The sequence below is a fragment of the Pseudorasbora parva genome, chromosome 1 (assembly GCF_024679245.1).
Source record: "Pseudorasbora parva isolate DD20220531a chromosome 1, ASM2467924v1, whole genome shotgun sequence".
NCBI classification, from domain to species: domain Eukaryota; kingdom Metazoa; phylum Chordata; class Actinopteri; order Cypriniformes; family Gobionidae; genus Pseudorasbora; species Pseudorasbora parva.
In genome coordinates, this window is record NC_090172.1 from 38644821 (window position 1) to 38653427 (window position 8607).

The following is an 8607-nucleotide window of genomic DNA, read 5'->3' on the forward strand; positions in this document are numbered from 1 at the left end:
GACGGCGGATGACCCTCCGATGGGCCTGTGTTTTACCCCCACAAATATAATAGGCATGTGAGAGAGAGAGAGAGAGAGAGAGAGAGAGAGACTGAACTGGGCTGAATTCAAAGGTGAAAAAGAACCTTGTGCCAGAAAAACAATAAGGAACATTAAAGACAAATTCAGTGACCGTTGTGCTCGGCTCATATATTAGAACCAGAACATGCTACACGGTTTGGAAAACAGCTTGTAAGTAAAAGCAGTCTCTCCTTTGAATAATAACAGGTTTCCCTTTGAGCGCATACAGTATATTGGGCCACCTATACTTCAATGTAGCATTATCAAGTTGTGATGTGGTTTATTCTAAAGAGGTGGTAAAGTCTGGTAAAAACACAGTAATGGGGGTCAGACACTGAGGCTGTTGTTCAAGATTGCTAAAGACCCATTTTGTCCTCCCCACATCCTGTCCGTGACTATTTTCTCAGTGTCCTGCATGGTGTGCCTGGGAGAAAAGGGAGGCCTTTTGAGTTTTATTTGTATTGAGTGGGCATATGGAACAGGCATGTGCCTCCCCGTGCCCTAACCTTCAATGATAAGCTGTAGGAAACTGTTATTTGTCAGTGCTATAAAGAAGATTGCTGCCCAGTGGTTTCAATTAACTTCAAAAGGCTCTTCCCGGGCAGTAATAGTTATATCAAAACCTGAACTGTATTATTTAGGTTCCACGCTGGAGCTCTCCGAATGATTATGCACCCTTTTCAAAAGAGATTTTCTTTTCTTGCTGACTTTATGCATTCTTGCCTCTAAATGGGATCCCCCTGCCCCCCCTGTTCTCAGTTTTATTTTCATATTCTTGTTTGTATGACCCACCTTTAAAGTTCTTGGATGTCAGAAGGTCTGTGGCACTAGAAAGTCTGGGTACAAAACGTTCTATAGGCAGTGTAGGCATACTAATATGTTTACTTCAGGTGCTAAAATGTACTTTTAAGGTACATTTTACCGCCTTACCGCCCCAATGACAGCTTTTGTACTTTTTTTTCTGAGAGTCTACAAAGCTCTACAAACATTATTAGTCTCTGATTTACTGCGCCTTGTAATAGTTTGTGAAATAAGGGTTAGCAGCCCCTTCTTTGAATGTCACGGTGGCCCTTTTTGTTGGATCTGTGTTCAGATCTGGCACAACCTTTGGCTTATGTACACAGAATCGGGCAACCAGGGCCTATAAAAATGATTCACAAAATACATGCACTAAATACATGTTGATTAAGCCCCCTATAAATGATCACACACGCACCACAGGAAAAAGCCTGATGGTTGCTTAAGGAAGAGCGTGCAGCCTGCCGTTAGATGTGGCGTACCTCCTTGGCTAGGATCGCTTCCAGACGCCATCAGAGGGGGCAGTTTTGCTAGAGCTGTGATTTGAATACCATGATCGGTGAACAGTTTTATAGGAAATCCATTAAAACGTAAGGTTTGACATACAAAAGAGCCCTGTTTTAAAACTCATTCCCAATGTCAGGCTGAAAGACATTATAAAGTTCTATATACAGAAGCACACATCTTTTCTGTGTGTCTGTGCCTCGTATGCTAGTCCTAATGGTGAAGGTTAAGCCACTGGAGCGGTCGTTCTGGAATGACTGCCTTTATTCATGCATTACCGCAGTAGGTTGAAGTCATCTGCCTTCCCCACAAAACATTGTTCTAAGTTTTCAAAGGGAAAGTAAAGGCACATCGCTGCAGATCAACAAATGCCATCCTTCTTCTTGATCTCTTTGTCCTGGCAGCTTCTACAAAATATTTGAAATCTCATTTCTGTACAACCTCCTCAGATCAAAGCCTCTTCAAAATAAAAGCTGAAGAACAATAATGGAATAATTATAAGAGGTAAATGAATATTAAAAGCAAACTCTTTGAACCCAAATGTTTTGGGTTATGTTTATGAGGGCTTCTCTGGACTCCATTGTGCATTTTTCCCATGATGCACTGTGAACAAGCCATTATCACAACTGCTGTAGAGGGCAATTGTGAAGAGGTACTAACAAAATTAATTTATTATTGTTGTCACTAAATAGTACAAGCTGGTGACATGTTTTTTTTCCTCTTTTTTCTTATTCAAGAATCAATCCTTTTGTTTTAAGAAAGATACATGAAAAAAGGTGATAGAGCTCTAAGCAATTATAAACTCAAATATTATTCAACAGCAGACCTTATTAAAAATGTAAAATAATAAATCTGTCATAAAGTCAATGACAAGTGAATTGCACAGAAAAATAAGTTATTCTGCATTCTGTTTTACTTCTACTATTTTTTAACTTTGCACTAAGAAGCAGATTTGGTAAATGAATGTATACAGACAATAAATCTATGGATAACTGAATAGACTTATTTGGTAACACTACAAAAATGTTGCATTAGTTAACATGAACTAAAAATGAACAATTTTTCTACAGCATTTATTAATCTTAGCTCATATTAATTTCAACATTTACTAATACATTATTAAAATCAAATGGTGTAGGTTATTGATTACTGTTAGTTAATGCACTGTGAACTAGCATGAACAAATAATATACAGATGGATTTTTATTAACTAACATTAACAAAGATGAACAAATACTGTAACAAATAGCCCATTGCTCATTGTTAGTTTAATATACATTAACTAATGTTAACAAATGAGACTTAATGAGTGTTACAAATATACATCTTCATAAGACATTTAATATTTTCATATTTGAGTAACTAATGATCCTTCTGTCATTTAAATCACTAAACAAACCTCAATCATACAGAACAGAGAGCAAAAGTGATGACGCGCATGCTTAGGAGAGTTCTCTGCCTTTGTAAGTGTGATAGTTTAAATCTGTGAGATAATTTTAACAAAGAGGCTTTTTATGTCCAGTATTTCCTTCTGCTGTATAGAGTATGATGAAATGATTTCGTAAAATATAACATTAATGACAGAGGTCCTTAGGCCAGAAAGGTATTTTACCGTGTACTCTAGTGTTGATCTGTAAGTTGGTGATAGTCTGCGTCGTTCAGGTAAGTTGCTAAACTACCTTTACATAGCAAACTTATGTTTTGCTCACCTCCCTGACAATAAATGATAATACATGCGCACTTATGTTAGTTTACTTTTTGAATTGCGGGCTGACAAATTTCACAACACGCACGTCCTTTCACGTATTTGCGTTGAAATTATATTTCTGCATTATTCTGTCGATATTGCCGCTGAATTAGGCTATAAAGAAGCTTTTCAAAGCTGAATAAATTAAACTAATTGGTTGGCAAAACAGAACCTGCTGGTCATGGAACGGTGATGAAAATCTCAGCCCAATTATTAGGCTACTACGGTACCCATTCTCAATTATAACAATGGCATCTTTTACAAACCAACTGCAAATGTTTTCATGAAAGTGTAATCTATGTTATCTACGTGTATGTAAGATTGTGGCCAAAACTGTTACTGCAATCACTTTCAAATGACTGTAGAGGGGTGTATCCCTCCTCTCCCCTCCCCCTGATTCGAGGTTGCCAGATAGGCTGCAGGATCCAGCAGGAACGCTTGTAGCAGCAGCTGTGGGAACTAGAGTAGAGCTGGCAAACCATAGGTGGAGGACGGAGCTTCAGGCCAAAACACAACAAGTCAACATCAACATCCGTTGAGGGCAGCCACAACAACTTTTAAAGGGATACTTCACTGCTTTTCATATGTCATTCCCTTAACTAAGACGAGTTGATACCTCTTTTGTCTCAGTGCGTGAGCTTAATCTCTAACGTGCGGTGACATTCTCATAGCATTTAGCTTAGCCCACTAAGGCCAGTTCATTCACTATGGTACCAAACAGAGAAGTTAGAAACGACCAAACACCTCCACGTTTTCCCCATTTAAATACAGCTACACGAATAGTCGAACAATCAAGTATGGTGACATAAAATAAAACGTGGAATTTTTCTAAGTGGATTAAAAAGGACAACTATAATGTATGGCGGAATAGCACTTCTGAGAGTACTTGGCGCGCAGTAAAAAGTCCCGCCTGAAACATCCTCCCTTACATCTCCCCCTCCCTCTCTCATTTTTGTCAATAGGGGGGAGGCGGAGATGTGAGGGAGGATGTTTCCGGCATGGCTTTTTACTGCGCCGCTTCTAACTTGATATCTATTTGGTACCATAGTGTATGAACTGGGCTTGGTGGGCTAAGCTAAATGATATCAGAATGTCACCGCGTGATTAAGAGCACACACTGAGACAAGAGAGGTATGTGGATACACGTTTTAATTAAGGGAATAACATGACATGAAACGCGGTGAAGTATCCCTTTAAATGACAATATTCTGGCCGGACTACTGTTGTCTGTGATATAAGTATTTGAAATTAACATAATTTCATAATGTCTAGTGACATATCAGGGCCATTTTATGATAAATTGAAATACATTTCTTACAGTTCCTTTAAATAGACTTATTACCTAAATACCTAATAAAAGAGTGAACCACAGACCTCTTCTATAACTGTAAGCCTACTCGATCAGCAGATGATTTATTTATTAACTTCCCCAATGAACAAAACTGTCCCCATGAGGGTGTAAAATAGCATGCTTGTGTGTGGATAAAAGAATATTGTCTTCAGTTTGAGGAGGATCTAAGCAGTATGAAAAGTCTCCCTGTGCTCAAACAGCATGTGTTTAATTGTGTGTTTGGTTTGGCGTGTATATGTGTGTGTTTGGTTTGGCCTGGGCTAAAGAGTGGCTTCTGATTATCCATCGTTTATTAATTACTTTGATGTTGAAACCCAAAAACTGCTTGTTTCCATTTAGATGCAGTTGTTCTATGACTCAGTGGCGATGTGTCGTCTGCGTGTGTTAAACAGGGAGCTTTATTAGCGAGAGATGACAGTTTAGGGGATATGGGAGTGTGTGTGCGTGTCTAATGCGGTTGACGGTCATCAGCGGCGGTTTCCATCATTACTGGCAGCATTGTTTTCAACTTCTGCATCATCAGCACACCAGCTACATCATCATGAGGCCTTTTGCCCTTGTCCTGAAGCCTGATTATTTCAGCCTTCACAGGACCCTTCAAACTCAAACACATCAACTACAAAAGCGGCGAGAGGCCAAGGGGAAGAAAAACAAGCATTTTGTGATGTTTGCTTAATTGAACACCACTGTAATTCATGATTTTCATGATGATATCACCATGTCAAACAAACAATCTGACCCCTTTCGACATGTAAACACACCCTTCGGGGGGAAAAAGAGCACATGCAAGAGGCCGAAAAAGACAGAGGCCTACCACACACCTAGTGCTGACACTTTCCATAACCTCCATCCTCCCCCCTTCTGTCTCTCCCACTGTCAGAGAGACCAAAGCTGTCTGGGTAAAACCTTTTGAAGCCATCAAGTGGTTTTGCAAATTATGTTGTTTTGCGGCGCAGCGCTGGGCCAGATTAATGAAAGAATGTGTGACTGTATTAGAATGTGGAAGACAAGCGCTGCCGTCCTGAAACCGCCACATCTTTTAAATGCATGTTGATCGCATGTCTGCCGGCCAAGTGCTCGTTTCAACATGGTGTCATAGACAGCTTTTGGATGGCGGCCCGAGGTTTGGGCTTATTTGTCTTTTATAAAAAGGACAACTATCTGAGCAGTGCCAAGGCACCCTTAGGCTCTTTGATATGCTGAAGCGGGAGGAGTTGGACCGGGTAAGAACGCTTCGCTCAGCTGGTCCGCAGATGTGTTGGTGGTGGGCGTCCTCTGACTGAACCAGGATCAGATTAGTGGCTTCTCTTTTTTTTGCTTGCCCCAATAAAAAGCACACAATGCATTTGTATGTGTTAAAGGGAAAAAAATCCCTCCACGGTCCAATAATTTGCAGGTGGCATTCGAATATGTGACCACATATAATGCTCCTCTTATCATTAAAGAAAAAGGGCCTAGCTAGCTGACTTTTAACTTTTATGGTGGTTGCAGGCTGAATTGCTGGATTTTTGGGGTTTTTCTAACAGCGGAATATGTGTCCAAGGCTTTAATAATCTGTTTTTCCTTTGTTTCGACTGACATGGCAATTGCAACCGAAATGCTGGCAAAACAATATTTACTGACTTATCAATTTATTTTTTTTGCAAAAACTGCTTCCAGACGTTCTCATTAGTCACTTCTCTCAGCCAGTGAATAAAGAGTGTTTGTTTATCCTTAACCGAAGAGGTGACAGAAGTGCTGGCGTTATTCTGAGCTGCTGCGAAAGGATGACCCCAACAGGCGGGGTGAAACATCCTAGCACAGTCCGTATCAGACAGGAAGAGAAAAACACTGCCACGTTTCACACCAGAAGACCATGAGTTGTTCGATCAACATTAACTGCACATGTGCAAATCGCACAATGCCGGTTCTTTTGACCCTTCGAACTCATAAATCTGTTGACTTACAGCCCGGACGAAGACTATCTCCCTGAGCCATAACCCACAGGAATGTTTAGTCTGAATGTTTTTTGACATCGTTTATCACGTACAAGTGCTACGAAATGTTGACTAATTACATGCTTTTCACTGCTAACGGTCTGACTTGCGCAAAGGATAAGGTTGTGCCAACGAATGTAGCAATTAGAGATGTCTTAACATGTGGTTACGCCGACCTGATGAGCGGGTGAAGGGATGCGTATAATCATGCGTTTAAGCAGTAAACAGCATTTGGCCCTAAGCAAGCTTGGATACAATAGCGCTCCCTTTGTCTCCCCCTAAATTTACATAGTAAACTGTTGACACTCTTTGGCTGCGTCAGATTTTCGGAGCAGTGAAGCTGTAAACCTAGCGCGACCCCTTTTTTTATACGCCTCTGACCTCAGCTCCCTGCCTCGTAAATCAGTCGTAATTAAAAACGCTAAGAAAGGACGTTATTGCGCAGTTGTACCGCAGAAAACATAAGACAGCCATTTTGAGGCTTTACCCGGCATGCTTTGCTGCTGGTAATTAGTCAGCGATGGCAGATTAAACATGTTTTTGAGAGACAACAACATGCGGATGGCAGACTGTGGTTTTCTGAATCCCAGATTCCTCCGGAGAGAGACAGGAGTCTTTCAGAAGGGAAACGCTTGATTTAGAGCATTATTTCAGTAAATTACAGTCAGCTTCAGGGACGGCCCAGGATGTTTTAATTGCGAACATGAAATTATAAAGTGAAATAGCTGAGCGAATGTGTTTAAAGAGAGGCAGATGCGCAGAAGTGTATTTTTGGGTTTGATGATCTGCATATTTCTCTCTCTCTCTCTCTCTCTCTCTCTCTCTCTCTCTCTCTCTCTCTCTCTCTCTCTCTCTTTTCATGGTTCTTTTTTAAACTCATCTCTTTATGTCTAATGGCCAATTTACTGCTTGAGTGCATACTCTGTGTCTCTTGCTCATTCTCTATGAGACATTATCATGCTTTGATTAAACCGTAGTGTATGCCAGAACGGACAAATTTCTGTATTAACAGTTGAAGAGGTGACTGAGGTTTTTTTTTTTTTTTTTCTCGGGATAACATCTTGTCAGATTTCATTATACACAGTCTTGAATAAGCCTTGTTTTACAGACCATATACTTTGGCCTTACATAAACCTCTGTGCCTCTGAATCCTATAAATTATACCTGTGAAGGGTTATAAATTGTCCTAAACCGGCCTCCCTCTGTGTGTTTGATACTGTGACATCCTCAAAATCATTTGCAGATGTAAACTCAAGTCGGTGGCCATTCGCAATATCTTTTGCGGTCGTGCGGATGAATCGAGTGTCACCAGAAGTCATTTTCTCTCTCGACTGCTGGTTTGGCAGCGTCAGACTGGCGTTTTCTGCTGATTCTGTGGGAAAGATGTGTCTGTAGCAACTGTATAACTGTGTGTTTGTATGTAAGCCCGTGTTGTGAAGGATAACAACAAAATGACGGCCACTAACAACAGCGGCAGCCAAATTCAATCCGACACTTTAGCACAGAAGAGGAAATGACAGATGCGTATAGAGATGAAAAGAAAAAGAAAGTGAGAACGTGAGAGATGGAACGTGAGAGATGGAAGCCTGGTTTGATTTCGGTCACATTTCTTTTTCTCACTGTCGGCCACATGTCACAGTGCTCCGGCCATGGTCCTGCGAACTGCTTTACAGATGTGTGCGTGTGCATGAGACACATCTTGGTATGATTGATATATCGGGCCTGAGGGATGGACAGTTGATTATGTGCGTGTGTGTGTGTGAGAGAGAGAGAGAGAGAGAGAGAGAGAGAGAGAGAGAGAGAGAGAGAGAGAGAGAGAGAGAGAGAGAGAGAGAGAGCAGAAGACCTGGGAGAATTTGACGGTACGTGGCGTATCTGTCGGTCTGTGCTGCCTCCTACTGTCTGAGCTTATATTTTAGTCATCTCATTTAGGCAGACGAGACGGGAATGAGATTTTGTGGAACCTATAATTGTAAAATCATTATAGTAAAGAAAAGCTTCTTATGCAGTTGACATTGATTTACATTAAATTGTAATTAAATGTTTAGCATGTAACAATCTTTTGTTACATTTAAAAGTTTTGGGTTTTCAAAGCAAAGGAGAGAGTGGACAGCAGGATATATATATATATATATATATATTTCATATTTTGGCCTTTTTAATAGATTTGC